This window comes from Camelus dromedarius, chromosome 1, assembly GCF_036321535.1.
Source record: "Camelus dromedarius isolate mCamDro1 chromosome 1, mCamDro1.pat, whole genome shotgun sequence".
In the NCBI taxonomy this organism is placed as follows: Eukaryota; Metazoa; Chordata; class Mammalia; order Artiodactyla; family Camelidae; genus Camelus; species Camelus dromedarius.
In genome coordinates this window covers 15471703-15490734 of record NC_087436.1, presented here as the reverse complement: position 1 = coordinate 15490734, position 19032 = coordinate 15471703, and the positions used below count along the sequence as shown (strand labels likewise).

General features: G+C 37.4%; 1 protein-coding gene across 2 annotated transcripts in view; it reads left to right on the top strand.

The window, feature by feature from the left end:
• Positions 1 to 19032, top strand: part of FHIP1A (FHF complex subunit HOOK interacting protein 1A) — a 231190-nt gene that overhangs the window by 47232 nt on the left and 164926 nt on the right. For both annotated transcript variants that reach the window (XM_064490141.1, XM_031464707.2), the window contains exon 2: positions 8469 to 8595. The gene's annotated coding sequence lies outside the window, so the exon portion shown is untranslated. The remainder of the gene's footprint in view (positions 1 to 8468; positions 8596 to 19032) is intronic.

The following is a 19032-nucleotide window of genomic DNA, read 5'->3' as shown; positions in this document are numbered from 1 at the left end:
TTGTAAATGCGCAGGTTCAAAACATTTAGTTATGCCTCACTAGCTCAAATTTTCGCTCGTTATGCTTTACACTGATGGAATTAAATATGACACATTGCATCGTTGGATCAGCCCCACAGTTCTAAAATACAGGGTTTGACTGAATTCTGAAAAAAAGAAATTAAAGAGACTGTTTAATGTCAGAAATGATTTGTGAAATTTTATTTGTAGCATAAAGTTGGTTCAAGGAAGTATCCCAGTGCTAGAAGAAGGAAAGCCCATGAACATGTAATTGTAAATCGCCCTCACTGAAACCAAAAATGATTCTTAGGCTTTGAAGGGGCGGATAATTTCTCAAAGCCAGGTCCTTGGTGTCTGTACTGGTCATAACGTGGCCAGTCCCTGGGAGAGTGCACGTCTAGTACTTGTGTCTGCCAGCACCAGTAGGAGTCATGTGTTCAATGGCCATTCCATCTTGAAGCATCCGGTTTTACCTCCTGGATATCCAAGGACATGTGTGGAGGAAGGTCAGAGCTTTGTGATGCTTGCTGTGAGGCTCTCAGAGGGGAGAGCTGCCTTAATATCATGCCTATATGTTCCAGGGAATTCTTTGGAGGCTGTCTTCTGATTCTCTTGCTTCCTTTGTACAGAGACCATCTACTTTCAGTGGAGTCACTAACTTGCACTCCAGTATTCGGAAGATTTTATGAGTGTTTTCTATGCCCTAAAATCACCATCGTCTGTTTTCAGGGTTAAAGGCAGGGTATTGGGAGTTGAACTTGGGTTTCAGCTCTATCTCTGCCAGTATATGGTTTTCCTTAATCTCCTTAAGCCTCACCTTTCCTGTCTATAAAACAGGTGTTCATTCATGCATTCATTTGTTCATTCAGTCATTTGACAAATAGTAATTTCTCTGTGCCAGGCGCATTCTCGGTACTGGGAAGTGAACAGTGAGCAAAGCAGATGAAACTCCTGTTCTCACGGAGCTTACATGCTCCTGCTCCTGGGGAAAATGGAACATAAATGAATGGAAGTTAGATAAAATATATGTGAGAGAGTGGTGGCTGCTACAAATGAAAACAGAACAGGGTCAGGGGTAGAGTGACAGGATCAGAAGTTGGTTTCTTTCTGGTTTACGTGGGTGGACAGTAGACGGGAGGGCCTCTGTGTGCAGGTGACATGTCAGCAGGGAGAGGAAGGATACATGAGGATACGTGGGGACAGAGCATCTCAGGGCCCAGCAAGTTTGGCAGGCACTGCACAGTCCTGGAAGGGGCGGGCAGGGGTTGGGGGTCAGTGAGGAGAGTGGGCGTCTGGCAGGTGGGGGTCCACACAGCCCTGGACGATGCACACCCAGTGGGGCTGCTGAGACAGTGGAGGGAGGGGACAGGGCTGATGTGTGTTCTGCACACAGAAAAAGAACAATACGCTGGAACAAGTGAGAATGGCTTTAGGAATCCATGAAGGGTTCAGTAGTATGAAATTTATTACAGACATTCATCATCTTATGTTTAATGACATATGATCATTTTTTATAAAAAAAAGGCATCTGATAAAGTTCAATATTGATTATTGATCTTTTAAAAACCCTCAAAATATAAGAGGAAAATATCCTTAGCAAAGTATGTTCATCTCAATCTAAAAACCATCTCAGACTTAATAGGAAATTTGAGACCATTCCCATTTCAGTTAGGAGCAAAATAAGGCCGACTATTTTTACTATTTATTAATGGTGTTTTGGAATCACAAGTTAATAGAGTTGGACAACAGAAAGAAAATAAAGTTATGAAAGTATACAAACCAGGAAGGAAGTAAACAGATATTATTTGTAAATAATAGGTAGGCCTATGACTAGAATACCCAAGAGAATCAAGTGAAAAGCTAATTATAAAGAATAAGATAATTTATAAATGTGCCTGGATACCAAAGTAATGTGTCAACATTCATGGCTTTCATATATACTAACAGTTAGTTTGAATGTAGTGGAAGAAAAAAACATTAGCTTAAAAAAGGATAAAATACCTAAGAATAAACTTAAGAAATATGTATGATGTATGTGAAGGCATTTAAAAATGCTCCTGAGAGATACAAAAGAGGCGTGAGAAGGCCTGTCATATTCTTGGATATAGAGATGCAAGTTCTCCTTAAATTTATGTGTATGTTTAATGTAATTCCAGTAAAAATAACAACAGGATTTTTTGGGGGGGCTAAGCCAACTTATTCTGTGTTCACATGGAAAAATAAGTTAAGCACGAATAGCTAGCCCAGTTCTGAAAAAGAGACTAAAACATACTGTAAGGCTACAATAATTAAAACACTGATGTTACCAGATACCATAGTTGGTATATTATAAAGATGGCATTTCATAGACTTAACATAGGAACCAGCAATCCCACTTCTGAATATGTATCCGGAGGGAACTCTAAGTTGAAAAGACACATGCACCCCAGTTTTCACAGCAGCACTATTTACAACAGCCAAGACATGGAAGCTACCTAAATGTCCATCGACAGATGAGTAGATAAAGAAATTGTGGTGTATTTACACAATACTAATCTGCCATAAAAAAGAATAAAATAATGCCATTTGCAGCAACATGGATAGACCTAGAGATAAGTGAAGTAAGCCAGAAAGAGAAAGAAAAATACCATATACTATCACTCATGTGTGATATCTTTAAAAAAAAAAGGACACTGTGAACTCATCTACAAAACAGAAACAGATTCTCAGACAGTAAACAATCTTATGGTTACTGGGGAAAAAGGGGTGGGAAGGGATAAATTTGGGCGTTGGAGATTTACAAATGTTAGCCATTATATATAAAAGTCGATTTTAAAAAAAGTTTCTTTTGTACAGCACAGGGAACTATGTTCAATATCTTGTAATAACCTTTAATGGGAAAAATACAGAAGCAAACATTATTTATGCACATGACTGGGACATTATGCTGTATACGAGACAGAGACACTATAATTGACTGTACTTCAAAAAAATTAATTAATTAATTTAAAAAAAAGATGGCATTTCAAGGTAGTTAGAGAAAGAAGCTCTGTTCAATAAATAGTCGTGGGGTAACCAGGTGGCCATCTAGGGGGAATGGAAAAAGCTACTTAGAGCAGCACCTCAAATGTTTAGCCAAAATTGATCTATATTAAAGAGAAATTTAACAAATTAAATTGTAGAAGAAAGCACAGGAAGGTTATTTTATAATCTTGGAATACATATGATCTTCCTAAGTAAGACAGAAAAGAGATTGATATACTTGATTACATTAAAAACAACCTAACTGAAAAAAAGTCCTGCGTAAGGAAAGACAAAGAATAAGAGAATTGGGAAAATTTTTTGATTCTTTTATCACCAACCACTAATTTCCTTAATAAAGAGCTTCTACAGATCTATAAGAAAGTGTCCAACAACCCAGAAAAATGGACAAAGGATATAAATATTGTACAGAAAGGGAAATAACGGTGTCTTTTAAAAATATGAAGAAGATGCTTAAGCGCTACTCATTATAAGAGATATGGACATACAGCTGAGCTGAGGTACCATTTATCACTATTAGGCAGGAAAAGTTTAAGGAGTTGTATAACTTACTCTGTAAGAGTATGAGTGCAAAACAATAGTCTCTTTAGTGGGCAATTTGACAAAATCTATAGTATGAAAAATCTCGTATCATTTGACTAGGAACTCCAGTTCTAGAAATTTATCTTAGATACAAATACATTCCTCTAGATAAACATTCAAGTGTACTATGAATGTATCCTATATATGCATACCTATTACATGCATGTATGTACAAAAATATTTTTTGTAGTAGTGTTTATAAAATAACTAAAGATTGGAAACAACCAAAATGTTCATCCATGGGAGACTGAATTAATGTGTGGTGTTACAGCTGTACGTTAGAAAACTGCAGTCATAAAAATACCAGTGAATCTCTTTATGTGTCATTTTTGGAAACATTGCCAACATATGTTGTTTGGTGAAAAATGCAAGGTAGAGAGCAATGTATGTGATACATTTATTTGTGTTAAAAATACTTTGCTTGTCTATGAACAAATGCAGAGTTGATGCAGGCTCTGGGGAGTATAACTTGAATTATTTTTAATTGAACAAAAGATTCTTTAAATTTTATAGTGCTTCACCATTTTCAAAAGTTTCACACACATGATTTCATATAATCCCATAATAACCCTTTGTTCCCCTACCCCTATCTTGCCCCTCTTCCTTCCCTCTTCTTACTAGTAACCACTAGTTTGATCTCTGTATTTGTGAGTCTGCTTTCTTTTTGTTTTATTCACTAGTTTGTTGTATTTTTTAGATTCCACATATAAATGATTGAAGACGGCCCCACCCCTTCTCAAAAAAATGTACTTATCACATTACCTTGCACTTAGTATTTATTACTTGGTGGTTATTTTCATTGTAATCACAGGTTTCCTTTATCTCTCAAGTTGATTTTTTAACAGTTGGGTCTGGAGGAGGAAGCTGTTCTCACTATAAATGCTGCTTAGTGGGTGCCCATACTCATGTTAGTATGCTGTATGTGCTTCCTGAAGGATGCTTCTTGGAGGATGTCAGTACAGGCTCTGCAAAGCAAAGATGTCCAATAAGATTGGGAAATGTTGGATTAAACAAAACTAAGCATATTTCTTAGTGATATGCTGCAGCTCACTTATTTGTTTCGTGGTTGAGACCTTCCTAAAGTCATCCAAATTACACTGGATGTCTTGGGTAAAGAAAAGAATGTATGTAATTCATGTAAAATCTCAGGGATTGATTGAATGGAAATTGCAGATTGAAGCTTCTTTTGATTTAACTTTTCCCAAAGCTTAAAAGGTTTTGCTGTTTGGGGGAAGGAATGAAATCTACCTAATGGGTAGAAAGTTGAGGAGCTGAGAGTTTAATGTGGAGAAGATAGCGTCACCGTGGGTTAGGAGATACGGGTTCTACCTCCGTCTTCATGGTTTACCAGCTGTTTAATTTTCAGCAGGTCCCTTAGCTTCCCTGGGCTTCATTTTTATCATCTTTGAAATTCAGGGACTTGGTTTATTTATTTTTAGAATTTATTTGTTTATTTTAATTGAAGTATAGTTGATTTATAGTTGTTTCAGGTGTACAGCAAAGTGATTTAATTATATGTCTATTATTTTTCATATTCTTTTTCATTATAATTATTGCAAGATCTTGAATAAGTTCCCTGTGCTATACAGTAGGTCCTTGTTGTTTATCTATTTTATACATAGTAGTTTGTATCTGTTAATCCCAAACTCCTAATTTATCCCTCCCCACCTTTCCCTTTTGGTAACTGTAAGTTTGTTTTCTATGTCTGTAAGTCTACTTCTGTTTTGTAAATACTTTCATTTGTATTTTTTTTTTTTTTTTAGATTTTACGTATAGTGACATCATATGATATTTGTCTTTCTCTGATTTACTTCATTTAGTATGATAATCTCTAGGTCCATAAGGATAGGGTTTAGGTCCATCCATTTTTAAGACTCTTGAGTGATTATCAATATGGAGTCAGTGAAGATTGTGGGCCTATGTAGAGTATTTTGTTCTACTCTGCAAGTTTCCACACGTGAATATAACCTGTCTCAGTTCAGCTCTTTGGAGAATGAAATTATTCAATAATTAGCTCATAGCCAACTCTGTGTATTTGAAAACTTCTTGAATTGTTCAAGACTTGTACTTGATTGATTGATTTGTTAATTACCCTCCAGGAAGGCGTTTGATTATAACACGGGTCAATTAATACAGTACTGTGGATAAATCCACAGTTCCTGTATAAACGCCCCTCTGCATTCATTTCACCCATACAGGGAGAAGTCTGTGATGTGGCTGTTAATTATCTTACCCCCTCCCACCCCGCCCACAGCACACACAGTGTTCATTCGGTGGCTTGCTGTGCTTTTTGCGCACTCACTGCCTATTAGCAGATTTCTGAACTCAGAACAGAAGAAGTCTGAATTCACTGCATTTATGCTATCTGGCAATGAGGTTTAAATTTTGTTCCTCTGTTGAAATTAGGGATGTGACATAGCTCTTGTGCAGAAGGATTATGAGCCTGAAGTTGATTTTATTATGTGGAAGTAGAATGTTTTGTTAGAAGTACTTGCCTGGGCAGAGATTCGAATGTGACTGAATTGTTAACCACCAGCTCCCCCACCCCTTTTTAGAAGGAGACATATTTTGTTTTTAAATGAGATGACAGTGAGAGAATCATCAAGACCCAATGAATTTTAAGAGTCCTTCCTGTTCACTTGAGTTCCATTTAACCTTGCTTTCGATGTGGTTCTGTACATTACCGTCAAGGGACTCAGCTTCCTTTGAAGGTGTTGCTATTGGTGGAATCATGATGGTAAAATATGAGCAGTTACTGATACCCAGGGATGCCTGATTACCTAAGTAAAAGTGCATGTGTGTGGGCGCCTAAAACGTAGTGTAAGGGGAGAATGTGTGATAATGGACACAAAAATGGGAGAGGAATTTCTCATGAATTAGAGATGTCCTTTCATAATTCAAGAGCCACAGAATGAGAAAAGGCTTGAAATCACCTGAAAAACATCTGGAAGCAATCTGTAGTTCTTAAGAGGCAGTAGGAGAGCTTGTCCCTCTCCAGTACATGATGATAAAACTGTTCATGTGGGATTATGAAGAAGCAGAATTCTGATACTTGTGAAACCTCTTGCAATTAAATGCCCAGAGATTTGGTTATGAATTATATACTGCAAGGTCCCAGGTGCTTAATAATTACTTAGTGAAAAAGGCAGATTTGAAGGTACTGATGAAATTGTAATGTGAAGAATTTGTTTATTTGCATGGTGAAATGTTATCCTTTGCTTCTCAGGCCTTTTACGCACTCTTCTTGTGCCTGGGGAATTACCACTACTGTGCCCAGGTTTGAAGATTTAGGTCACATTGAGGTCCCGCCCCCCGACCCGACCATTTTTTTCCGTTTCATGAAACATTTGTTATAAGAGAAGGTATTCCATTCCAAGTCTTTGTGGCGTCTATAGGTCAAACTCACACACACACACAAAACCCCTTATGGTGGCTTCTAGGGAAGCATCTTTTAATATACCGGACTACTGCAGAAAAATTATTATATTAATGAGTGGCTCATCAGAGAGAGTGAAAGGCCTATTTGTTGTACTAGACCCTGACTGACTTGCTCACCTTGGCCCATCTAAAGTTGGGGAAATACTTATAAATAATACTTACAACTATATCAGAACAAACTGCTTCTTGTTTCTTGCTTTGCAGAAGTGGTTGTGATCCTGTTTAGTTATAACATTGTACTCTTTTTTTTCTCTCCTCTTTACATGATAAATGGCATTTTCCCATTTTATTGAAACTTATAAAATTTTCTAATGGCTGACAAAATAGTGGTTAAGTAAATTATGTCATTTTGTCAAATTTGCTTATCTCTTCCCCAGTTATTGGGCATTTAAATGGTTTCCATGCTTTAAATATAATATAAGTATAGTATTTATTGTTTTCTTAAAAAGGTTTTTTCTTGGACATTTTCTCTAGCTTCCATCTGTTTTGATCTAGAATAGTGGCTTCTTGCAGTTTGTTTAGCATTTGCATTAGCTTCTGACTTTTATATTCTAAGTGTCTGGAGTAAACGTCTTTGCTCTGTTGTCCAGAACATCTCTACGGAGTGTTCTCTGTACTATTTCTCCCAGAGAGGTTAATTTCCCAGCCTTCTTCAAGCTCATGTTTTCCTGATTGTACAGCAGGGATTAAGTCATGCATTTGTGTTGTGAAACTGATCTTCCCAGATAACCCTGATGATATGAGATGTGTGTCTAAGACCAAAGTGAACTCTGCCCATGAGATGGCAAAAACTGAACTTTCCACTGTCAATCTCTAGATAGGTCAGAGGTGCCAGGGACTATTTTGGGAGTACTGCACATTAAAAAACAAGTATGTTATGAAAGGTATCTCTGGTCCTCTCCTTGCTCTTTTATATATTTTTTGTCATTATAATATGATGCTGTTGATGCATGGATATGGATTTGTTTTGTTTCACATTTTTTTTTTCCTTTTCTGAAAGAACTGTGTCATTACTAACCGTCTCTCAGAGGATAGAAGAATTCTTTCTGTTACCCAGTGGGAGTCTCTCATTTTTGGCTAGCATTCAGATTTCTAAATAAATATTCATTTTTTGCTTATAACTTTTTTTAAATTGAAGTACAGTCAATTATAATGTGTCAGTGTCTGGTGTACAGCACAATGTCCCAGTCATGTATGTATGTATGTATTTATGTATGCATATATACACACACACACAAACATACATACATCTATTTGTTTTCATATTGACTTTTTTTTTTTAATGATAAGTGCAATATGAGGAGAATGCTCCCACTCAATGCACTACAAATGGTGCTAAATTGGAGGAGAGAAAAACTAGAGAAATTTAGATTGGGTTTTTGTGATCTATTAATGATTGTGGGACTTTTCTTTATTCCTTTCTATAGATTTTGGAAGTCTTCTTCTGGGAGTTGCCAGCAGTGCCAAGTGTTGGAGCAGTCTTCTCTGCCCCTCTGATAGACTGAAGTGAGCAGATACAACCCAGCAGAAGGCTGTGGAAGAGAGCAGTCATAGGTAATGTCTTCTTTTCTTCTTACTGGTGACGTGTGTTCAGTAATGATCAGTAATAAACTTAAAACAAATAAGCCTAATTGAATTGACATATCCAAGTTTCCACTGAAGAAAAACACACTACCTAAAAGTTGCCAGTTGAGTTTTATTCCAATACCTTCCTGAGGACCATCACCTGGGAGACAGCCTCTCAGACAGCTCTGAAGGACTGCTCCAAAGAGGTACAGGAGGAGACAGGATATATAGGTTTCTCTTTTTGTAATTTATATATGTTTGAAGGCTTATACAGTATGTTGAAAGTTAATTCTAAGAGTTAGAGTTAATTCTAAGACTCTGAGTTTCAAACAATGGTAGTATTATTAAAATAAGTGATTAGACTTGTAGCTTAAAGAGAAGCATATGCTATTTGTTTGTATGTAAATATTGATATTCTTTCTTATAAAAATCAATCAATCTGTCAATCTGTCAATATTGTAGGAAGGATTCCTGTGTGTATCAGGTTGAATAAGATGAGATTTAACTTACTTATGAAAGTGTACGTCTAAGTCTTTGTAATTTTCATCTTATTGAAGGTGTGTTTTGCAGTGTTTCTTAAAGTGTTATTAATGAGTGCTTGTTAAAAATGCACATTAAATCAGGGAGAGGGTATAGCTCTGTGGGTAGAGTGTATGCTTAGCATGCACGAGGTCATGGGTTCAATCTCCAGGACCTCTGTTAAAAAATAATAAATAAGCAAACAAAAAAACTTAATTACCCCCTTAAGAAATCAAATTAATAGGCCCAAATCTAGTGTGTCAGAATCCGCATCAGAGTGGTAGAGAGAAGGATTTGGGAATCTGCATTTTACAAGTAAGTACGTCCAAAGATTGACACACCCAACTCAGTAAAATCGTACTTCTACCTAATCTTTGTATTTTTTGATCAATCACCTTGATTTTTGCTTTGAAAAGAACAGTGTCAGTATTTTTAGTATACTGTTTGGACACAGGGTTATGTTCTCAAGTAGTTTATTATTAGATCAAATTGACAATATAACTGAATAAGCTGTACTTTGAACTCTGTGTCTGGATTCAAAATGGATATATGTTTCCTTGGATGCAAATGGATAAATCTGTTTTTGACATCTAGGTACCAAATACTAAGTTTTATGAAGTGTCTGCTCTTCAGATTTGCTAGTGATTGTACCTCAGGTATCTTACTCAAGTAAAGGGTGAAGAGTAACAGGGTAGGTGTTGGCGGCCCCTGGAATCCGTGCTGCGCTACACTAGCACCCAGTCCAGCACTTTCCAGTAAACACTGTGATGAAAGCTTTGCTGTGCAATTTATGGTTCAAACGAATGAAATCCTTTCTTTATAGCATACTGAGATTTTACAAAGCTCTTTGAATGAAAGGGAATATTAACATCAACTATTAGAGTTTGATAGGATGTTATTTTCATCACCATGTACAGTCTTTAGTAGTCCTTCCTGTAGAGTTATTAATTTTACAGAAGGTAAGCTTTGTGTATCAAGTGTGTTATTTTTTAGATATTTCAATTCTACAGACAGATTATTCCTTTACTTTAAAAGCTGTACACAATATTATTTGTTCTCTTAAGAGATAGTGTACTTTGTGTAAAATAAAAAAGTAACTATAGATTTATAAGTTAAGGCTATTACCTTCAGATACTTGTTTCCTTATTTAAATATTTAACTTATTGGTATAAAATATTTTCTTAAGTTTATACCTAAAAATTGTGTTAAAATACACAACACAAAGTTTACCATTTTAACTATTTTCAAGTATATAGTTCAGTATTGTTGAGTATATTCACATTGTTGTGCAAATGATTTCCAGAATGTTTTCATCTTGCAAAACACTCTACCCATTAAACTGCTCCCCATTTTCCCCTCCCCCAGTCCCTGTTAACCACTATTCTACCTTCTGTCTCTGTGAATTTAACTGTTCTAGGTAGCTCATGGAAGTGGAATCATACAGTATTTGTCTTTTTGTGACTAGCTTATTTCACTTAGAATAGTGTCTTCAAGGTTCATCCATATTGTAGCATGTGTTAGAATTTCCTTCCCTTTTAAGACTGAATGAATGATATTCTATCACACATACACACACACGCACACATCACATTTTATGTATCCATTCATCCACTGATGGATGTTTGGGTTGCTTCAACCTTTTGGCTATTAAGAATAATGCTGCTTGTGCATGTGTATAAGTATCTGTTTGAATTCCTGCTTTCAGCTATTTTAGGTGTATATCTAGAAGTGGAATTGCTGGATCATATGGTAGTTCTACTTTTAATTTTTTGAAGAACCACCATACTGTTTTCCACAGCAGCTACACCATTTTATATTCCTATCAATAGTACACAAGCATTCCAGTTTCTCCACAACCTCAAAAAAACCGTTTTTATTTTAATAGCCATCCTAATATGTGTGAGGTAATAGCTCGTGATTTTGGTTCACATTTCCATAATGATTAGTGATGTTAAACATCTTTTCATATGCTTATTGGCCATTTGTATACCTGCTTTGGAGAAATGTTTAGTCAAGTCTTTTGCCCATGATTTAATTGGGTCATTTATCTTTTTGTTGTTAAGTTGTAGGAGTTCTTTATATATTCTGGATATTAATCCTTTATCAGATGTATGGTTTACAAATGCTTTCTCCCATTCCATAGGGTGCCTTTTCACTGTGTTGACTATGTCCTTTGATGCACAGATGTTTTAAATTTTGATGAGTCCAGTTTATTTTTACTTTTGTCGCCTATACTTTTGGTGTCATATCCAAGAAATCATGAAGCATTTCCCCTATGTTTTCTTCTAAGAGTTTTGTAGTTTTAAGTCTTACCTTAGGTCTTTGATTCATTTTGAGTTAATTTTTGTATATGGTGTAAAGTAAGGGTCCCAATTCATTCCTTTTCATGTGGATATCTGGTTTTCCCACCACTGTTAGTTGAAGTGAAGTTTATATTTTTAAAGACAGTTTAGGTTAAAGAAAGGGCAAGCAGACAGTCATAAATGTCTATGTTGCGTCTACATAGCAATTCCTATAAAGTCTCTTGTTCCTAATTAAGAATACATTTCAGAAACAAGAAGACATGGCATAAGATTCACAGCTCACCTTAGAATAATTGTAGACAGGCATAGAGCCTGTGTTTAAGTTTTATGTTAGTTATTTGGTGGGCAATGACTTCTTGTATTTGGAACTTGATTATGTTAAACTCTCAGAGTTTTGGTCTTCTGGTCGAGGTGTGTGTGTGTGTGTGTGTATCCTGTTACAGGGTTAATCACAATGAACTCTGGCCAAGGAGAGATCCTCTAACATCTTAGGGGACTTTAATTTCAAAGCCGTAAGCAGAATCGACATTCTCATGGTAAAGAATAGCCAGTAATAAGTCTTGGGAAGAACTAAAGCCAGCTCAAACTATTCACCTGTCTGTGTAGCAGGAGCTACTTGGAACCTGTTTTGCCTCTTAGTTCTGAAAAGTAGTATGTGTGTTGACAAAATGATATTTACACTGGCTTTGAAAAGGTCAAAAACCAGATATTGTGTCTTTGGAAGTAAGGCTATTTTTTGGAGGACAGAAGGGTGTTGGGAGTTGGGTGGGGAGAGGACAAAAGCAAATATATGTAACAAAGAGGACAGCCTGGGCAAGGATACTTAGAAGGCAGAGGGAGCAGCTTAGCTGGGTGTAGGAGTAACACGGATAATGCCCGGATCTAACACTCAGGTGCATTACCTTCTTCGGAGGAAATGACAGCAGATACTAGAGGTAGCACAGCAAGAACCACAGGCAGAGAATGGGCTTGAAAAGGATTGAAAACAATATGATGTAAAATGTGTATGACAGTCTCGAGGAGATGCTGTCAGTAGAATTCATCCGTTACAGATTTTGGATGTGTTCTCAGAACAGTGAGACAAATAGCAAGTAGACAGAGGCAATTACAGTTATTCTGAGCTGTTGAGAGAATTATGTATCTCAATGCAGTGTTTCAGGGTTAAGAGCTGTCTACCTGAGAAAAGAGTAGCAGTTAGAGCAGTGTTAGAATGCCGTTCTTTCTAATGTAATACTGGAATGTCAGAGTCATGCAGACGTGGGGTGGTGAGTGAGGAATGTTTCTCTGTGGCTTCCCTGGCTTTGTATGGAACCATTGGGGAACCATTTTCCAAGGTGGTTTTGAATAAAAATCTAGCCTCAAGACTGGCTTGAGCTTAGATTTTCTGAGTAAATAATGAAAAGTTGCCTAAGAATGACTTCTTAGAGTAAAAATCAAAACAGCTGCCTAATGCTGTCATTCTGAAATTTGTTCATTCTGCATGTGTCTTTCCACACTTTTTATAGATTTTAAAATCATGACCTGTTTGTACCTTATTTTGTGAATTTCATCTTTTTATTTATTCAGTCATTTTTGTTTCTCGTCACGTCCCCTAGCCCCTATCATTTCATTCTAGGGTAGTCTGGATCTTTTCCAGCTTTCTCTGTCTCTTCCAATTGACCAGAATGGCTCATGTGTGAAATTTATATTTTTTCATGTTCTTGAGTTCATTGTCCACATCATTCCTGAAATACCCTCCTGCCTTTTCTTTAAGGGTATGGGCTACATTGAATTGATGTGCTCAGAGAAAAGTCTTTAATGACTAGTCCAGAGGTTCTCAAAGTGTGGTCCCCAGGTGGGCAGCAGCAGCCTCACCTGGACACGTGTTAGAAATGTGAATTCTTGGGCTGAATCAGAAAGTCCGCGAGTAGAGCTCAAAAATTCATATTTAACAAGTTCTCTGGGTGATTCCACGCTGCATGTGAACGTTTAATAACTGTTCTAGACACTCCTGTTAGCTGTGGGCTGTTGTCCCAGCCATTCATTTTCTCTGGCCCTTGGTCTCCTGATCAGATAGATCAGGGGTTCTCAAACGTTGGTGTGCACATGAATTATCTGGTGAGCTTGTTTAAACAATTTCAGAAAGCAGTACATTCTTCCTAACCTCATACCCTGAGATTCTGATTCAGTGGTCTTGGATGACTCAGTTATCTGCTTTCCGGGCAAGCTTTCCAAAATAGTTCTCATATCTACGATCTGGACCAGTGGATGTCTCTGAGTTTCCTTTAAGCCTCAAAGTGAGGTGACTTAAAGTGGCTTTTTTAGGTTCAGTAACTGGAAGCTTGGGGGCCAGAACTTTATTTTCACAATTGCAGTTTGGATTTTTTTTTTCCACAGAAGCCATTATGTTCTGGTTTCTTTCCTTGAAAATATGATTCTTTCTTGCCCACTCAGATTACATGAGATTTTACTGAGGTTTATATCCTCACTGGTAAGGCAATTTGTACGCTAAAAGAGCTTTCTGACTCTTATAAACTTGGAGATTTCATTATGTGGTTCCTCTAGGTAATTTATTTTAAAAAATTAACAATCTTAAATACTGGTTCTTGGGGAAATGCTACTTTCTATTGAGATCTCTTTATCCCCACCCTTTATTTCCAGTCTCTAAGCTGGTTCCCTGTGCTGGTTCCCTCATCTCACTGTCATTCATATTTTTGTCTCTTTAACAGAGAAGTATTATTTTTTGAGTCTTCCTCTTGTCTCAGTGGCTGCTCCTTTCTGGTCTTTCTTCCCTCTGTCTACCCTTCATGTGTCGGCGTTCCCCAGGAACTGCCCAAGTTCTTTTCTCCATGTCCCACTGCACGCTGTCCCCTCGGGGCCTGCTTCTTCATGTCTGCCTGATCATTGTTCAGATGTCACCTTAACACCACCCTTTATAAAGCAGCATCTGACTCTCGACTCTCCTCTGAGCACTAGCCCCACATAACTGGCTGCCTCTTGGATGTCCTGCAGGCAGATCAGATTAACATACCCGAAACTGAACTCATCATTCTTCTCCCCTGAAATCTGTGCCCCCATACCTACCCCGTCATGTCCTCTGTCTTGGAGAATGCCATCACTGTCCCCCTTTACATGGCTGACATTGACCCGGCATCTTCTATGTGCCAGGCTCTTTTCTAAGAACTTCTGTGTAACTCCTCACAAAATCCTTTGGGATAGATTTTATGATTATTCCCATTATAGAGATGCAGAAACTGAAGCACATGGAGCTTAAGATCACAAAACCATTAATTGGTGGAGATGGAATCCCAGAGCATGGAGTCTTAGTCGCCGTGCTCTGCTGCCAGCCTTTCTCAGTACCCCATGCCAGACGTCTAGGACTACCCTTCACCTCGTCTCCTGCCCCTGCACATCTGGTCAGTCCTCTCCCGCCCACCCCCTAAACTCTCTTAAAAGCACATTTCTGCTTCTCTGCACTTTCAGTGGAGTAAGTATTCTGATCCTGGTCTCCTTCATCTCTTGCCCCTACTGTTCTAATTGGTGTCCTCTTTCCATCTATTTCTGTATATTATTGCGAGGGTATTGTTCTTCCTAGTAGTAAACCGCATCATGACACTTGCCTGCCTTCGCCAGCCCCACCCTCCACGATCCGTCATCTGGTGTTGGGCAAACGCTCTATTATCCACTTCACTATTGAGCAAGCTCCACTCATTTTGAGGAACAGGACGATTCAGACTTTTGAAGAATCTTGCCATAATGCAGAGAGCTGAAAGAGTCTTTGCTGCTTTTGGTCCTTAATTTCTATTTATTGTAATGAAAGAACAATAAAAAAAAATTAAGAGTCTAGTCTAGCTCAGAGAGGGGTGGCATCTCTAATTTTGGCAGCCCCTCAGTGGAGTGCTCTCCCACGGCTGCCCCAGTTCTGTGCTCCAGGTGTAGTAAACTGCTTGCACTCCCTACAGTGTGTCATGTTCTCTCTCCTTCCTCTGAGCCTTCGCATATGCTCTTCGCTCTTCCTGTATACTCTTCCCTCACTGCCCCATTTGCCTGGCTCACACTACCATCTCCATTTTCAGGTCTCAACTTAGATTTCATTTCACCTGAAAAGCCTTCTCAGATCCCATTTACCTTCCAACCAACAGTTTGGGTTAAGTGCTTCTTCTTATATGCCGCCATTGCATACCATTCTTCCCTACCATGCGACTCACTAAACCTTGTTTTAATTGTTCCGTTGTTTCATTTAGGCTGTAAGCCACATCTTATTTATTTCTGTGCTTCTGCCACCCAGCATAGATGTTCAATAAATATTGATTGCATGGAAGAATAAATGGGTATTTAAATGAGCAAATTGATTTTACCCAGTTCCGCCTGCTTCTTACCTTTGTGGAAAAACTCTTGTAGGTGATATATCAGTTAGGGTTAGGTTCACCCATAAGTAACTACCAAAATCAATGGCTTAAACCAATTAGGGGGTTATTTTTCTTCCACATAAAATAAGTGTGGGACTAGGCTCTCCAGGCTTAGTAAACTGGCTCCTTCTGTCTTTCTGCTCCACTCTCCTGGGGCCATCCTTGCCCCTACGTTCTCATCTTAAGATGACCGCCAGAAGTTTAACATTTGTGTGATCTCATTCTGGGACAGGAGGAAAGATCAAAAAAGCAAAAGGGAGCTTACTAGCATTCTGCTTCCTGCCCCCACACCTTTTAGGGGCTCTCCAGAAAGGCCTTCCAAGGATTTCTCCGTATGCTCAATGATGGAACTGTATCACAGTATCACCTCTGGCTGTAAGGGAGGCTGGGAGATACTGTTTTTTGCCTTACTGCAAAATTGGGTTTCTTTTAATAAGGAGGGAGAGGACAGATACTGGGTGGTAACTGGAAGTCTCTGCATAGCTGAGGATGATTTCCCTCTTACGTAACCATGGACAATTTTAGTAAGTAATTTGAAAATCAGTATGTCAGTGCTTAAAATATATGTATATATATAACTTGGATTTGAAAGAAGTTTTACCTTTTTTGTTTCTTGCCACTTTACATAAAATTAGCAACCTTTTTGGATATTTTAAGAAAGTTAATTACAGGATTCTGAAAAAAATCTGAATAGTTACTTTTATGAATCTTTATTATTTTTTCTAGATATTTGCACTTGTTGATTTAGGAGTATACCTTCTTAAAGTCTCATCGAGAGGTACCCCAGAATCTGCGAGTAGGAGTGTAAATTGCTAGAATATTTGGCAAAAGATTTGATAATAGACATTAAGAAATCTAAAATCTAATTCATGGAATTATATTTTTTTGGGGGGAGAATTTAATGGCTTGGCAAAATACTCATGATGAAATATTGAATGAAAAAAGCAGGAATCAAGATTTAATCCCAAGTCATAAAATTCTTCAAAAAAAAATCCAGTTTTCATAATTGTCCATCATTCCATTATAGGGATGTTCCACATATATTTAATCCTTCTCTTGTTGAATGCTTAGCCTGTTCCAAATTTTCACTTTTAGAAATATTCTTCAGTAAAAAACTTAGTACATTTTTACATAATTTTATTTAACATTTCTAGGTTTTCATGATAGATTTATAGAAGAATGAACAGAAGAGATTAAAAATGTAGATGCCTTATTTGTTATCTGTTGCCAAGTCTTTTGCCAGATGTCTATATACACACATGTATTATGCTTCTGACTTTGTAAATTTATGAAGTTATTGGAAAATATAGAAAAAAGACTAGAAATAAAGATATTAAAGCTTTAAAAATAATTATTTCTGGTGGTGGTGCTTTGAGTGATTTCTACTATCTTTATATTTTCGCTACATTTTTTGCAATGACTATGTATCGCTTTTATGATTTAAAATAAAGTTGAAAATAAAGACTCTGACTTCTATTTTGATGATCAGCTATTGCTTTGCAATTTAGAGTGTTGGCATCAAGTGTGAAATTTTAATGTTGATGTTTTAATCAAAGAAGAGTAAGCACATTGCAGATATTTCCTATAGGATTTGTAATTTACATATTAGACATATTTTCCTGCATTTGTTTAGAGCTGTTTCTCCATTTTTCCTAGTGATTTAGACCTTACCTAATGGAATCTAGTAAATTGAAATAAACAAAAGTTGCTGGGTCTTTTTTTTTTTCCCCAGTAACATTTGTTGTAACTGTTAAAAACAAGAGCACCACAGAGCTTAAGTTCTCACGTTCAGTAGCTGGATTGTAGTATAACCTTTAGATAGTCCTGGGGTCATTTTTAGCATGTCATCATTTTGTAACAAATTGACCCTTAAGCAAGATAAGGTGTCCCAGTGACCTGTTTCACATTCATAGACTCCGCAGCCAGGAATAGATTAATTTCAGAGATGCATTCCAGAATGTTGGCTAAGGAGAGAGAGTATGAAAAACATGTTATATATAAACCAAAGTAGTGCCAGTTAAAAAACAACAACGAAAATAAACCCCTGAATCAAAAATATGTAGATTTGGAGAATAGGGCTGAGGATGCAAGGTTTGGGTTACAATTAGATGGTTGGATGTTAGACGGGAAAGGGCAGATTTGCAGAATTTTGAGTAGTTTTCCCCAGGCTATTGAGAATTTGCATACTTTTCTAATGTAAAATCTTATGTGGACTGCCGCAACATTCTGCCTCTCATTCTGTTCTCCCTCATTTGAGAAAACATTGATAGAAAGTTACCAAGACCCAAATCATAGTTTTAAGTAAATTGTATTTTGTTAAATATAATACCATTTATGTACTGTCTCTGTCTACTTGAAAAGTGGTATTTAGTCTAAAGTAGAGTTTGGCAAACAATGGCCAAATCTGGCCTGCTGCACTTTTTTTTATGATCCACCAGTTAAGAAGAGTTTATAGATTTTTAATGGTTGGAAAAAAAAAAGGAGAACATAATGTATAGAGAGCGTATATGGATCCTTCAAAGCCGAAAATAATTACTATCTGGCCCTTTACAGAAAAAGTTTGCCCACCCTTGGTCTAAAGCAGTGGTTTTCAACCAGAGGCAGTTTTGTCCCCAAGGGACATTTGGCAATCCTTCAAAGACACTTTTGATTGTCACAACCAAAGGGTTGGGGGTGCTACTGGCAATCAGTAGGTAGAGGCTGGAGATGCTGCTAAACACCTTAAAATGTGCAGAATGGCTTCTCAAGGCAAAGAATTAACCTATTGAAGACGTGGACAATGAGACTTTGCTTGCCCAAATTTTAGTTAGGCTCCTCTGAGCCGCCTCTTGACTAGGCCTCAGCCTTGGCCCCCATCCTGTCTTTGTCCTGCCTATCCCAGTTTTAGCAAGAATTATGTTAGGTCAGTTTAGTGAAAACCTCCCCATTCTTAATATCTGATCACCCTTGATGTCTGATCAAATGCCTTATCCCCACCCTTGATGTCTGATCACCCTGGTGTGTGTTCAGCAAGAATCCTGTTAGATCAATTTAGTACGAATCCCCCTACCCTTGATGTCATGTCATAGTCAAATTTTCCATCTAATGAACCCCTCACTCTGCTCGTTAGTATAAATTCCCAGCTGTCTTTCGCTATGTTCGGAGTTGAGCTTGATCTCTCACCCCTATTGCAGTCGTCTTCACACCCATTGCAATAATCCTGAATAATAAAATCT